Source organism: Fukomys damarensis, unplaced genomic scaffold, assembly GCF_012274545.1.
Source record: "Fukomys damarensis isolate Sample0158 unplaced genomic scaffold, DMR_v1.0_HiC HiC_scaffold_2, whole genome shotgun sequence".
NCBI lineage: Eukaryota > Metazoa > Chordata > Mammalia > Rodentia > Bathyergidae > Fukomys > Fukomys damarensis.
In genome coordinates, this window is record NW_022900914.1 from 31,888,454 (window position 1) to 31,890,546 (window position 2,093).

A 2,093-nucleotide genomic window follows, 5' to 3' on the forward strand; every position below is an offset into this window, starting at 1 on the left:
GGTGGTATGGCTGTAGACTGTAACTTTTGAGACTCCCTGGCTGATTTTAGAGCAAAAGGCAGGCCCATTGTCACTTTCAAGACTTCGTGGCACTGCAAATCTTAGAATAATCTCATGGACAAAGGCCCTGACTACTTCTCAAGCCTTTTCAGTCTGGGTAGGGAAGGCTTCTATCCAACCCCTGTTGGTGTCAATCAGGACCAAGAGGTACTACTTGTGTTGTCCTCTTGGCACATGAGTGAAATCAATCTGCCAGTCGCCTCCTGGATGACTGCCTTAATATTGTACTCCCTGCAGTTTTAATTGGGCATACTGAGGTACTCCTGAGATACACTTTACATCCTTTAACACTTGTTGTGTCACTTCAAGTCCTTTTCTCACAAAGGACTTGATAACCAAGGTAAGAGTGTACTTTTGTCCTAAATGACAAGTATCATGGATAATTTTAATTATTTCCCATGCCAAACCTTTCAGCAGAAAGAGGCGGCCTTTGGTATGGCCCACCACCCCTGAGTTAAGGGTCCATCCCTGGCTCTTGGCATGTAGAATTTCCTTATCAGAATAAGCAGATGGGCTAGTAGCAGTAGACTAGTAGATCACAAAAAGGGGCATTTGAGCTGTTGAGAAGGAGCTGCCTTTGCTTCTTTATCAGCTCTTCTACTGCCCACAGCAATAGAATCTGTTCCTCCCTGATGCCTCAGGTAGTGAATTATTGCCACTTCTTGAGGCAGGTGTAACAGCCTCAATGAGTTGTAGAATCTCTGGGGAATGTTTAATGGGAGATCTGTTAGAAGTCAACAGGCCTCATTCCCTCCAAATAGCAGCATGGGCCTGAATCACATAAAACACACACTTAGAATCAATACAAATGTTTGCTCTTATGTCTTGACAAAGTTAGCACTGAAGTAAGAGCAATCAGCTCTGCCTTTTGAGCACTAGTTTCATGAGGTAACAGGCCGACTCTAACACTCCCACACTGCCAATCACTGTACATTCTGCCTTCCTGTGTCCCTCCTGTACAAAGAAGCTATTGTCAGTGAACAGTTCGGCCTCTGGGTCATTGAGAGGCTAATTAGTTAACCTTCTTCTTAACTGTAGGGTGGAGAGTAGAAACTTTATATAATTATCTTCACTTTCTCCTGGCTCTTGGAGATCAGGCAGAAAGGTGGCAGGATTAAGGCTTTGACCGGTTTCAGTATTTACATCGGGACCTTCTAGCAAGAGAACCTCATATTTTAAAATCTGTCTATCAGAGACCCAGGGATGGACTGGAGCATTAAGAAGTCTCCTAATATTGTGGGGGGACTTGATTGCAAGGGTCTTCCTCTGGGTAAGCTTGTGAGCCTCAGCAATTAATGCCAGCTGCTACTAAAGCTTGCTTTGGCCACAGTGTCTAGTTCCTTTCTTATATAGGCTACGCACTGGTGTCGATGCCCCAGGGATTGGGTAAGAATGCTTAAAGCCATTCCCTGTCTCTCCATTAAAAAGAGAGTATACTTGTCCTGAGTTGGGAGTCCCAATGCAGGGGCTTCCTGTAGGGCCCTCTTGAAGACCTGGAATGCCTGTGGGGCTCTGGGCTCCAGACAAGGGGATGAGTCCCTGAATCTTGGGTCTCCTTAAGAAGGTGGCAAAGGGGCCGCCTTTTCAGCATATCCTGAGACCCAAATTCTGCAAAACCCACTCATCACTAGAAAGGCTCTCCGCTGTTTGAGACACTTGGGCAAAGGGAAGCCCAGAATGGGTTGGATTCTCTCTGAATTTAGTGCCCTTCTGCCCTGAGCAGCCCTAAATAGGTGACCTGGGACTGGCAGATTTGGGCCTTCTCTCAGGATGCTTATAACCTCGGGAGACTAAAAAGTAAGGAGAGTCTCAGTTCCCTCTCATACTTGGATGTTTGTATCCCCATAGAATATCAGATCATCAGATTAATGTAAAAGGATAATGCCCTCTTTCTTCCATTCTAGTTAGTCTCACGGTAGGGCTAGGCCAAAAAGACGGGGATTATTTAAAAACCCTTGGAGGAGGACTGTCCAGGTTAATTTTCCCACCCCTGCTAGTGGATTTTTTTTTTTTTTTTTTTTTTTTTTTTTTTT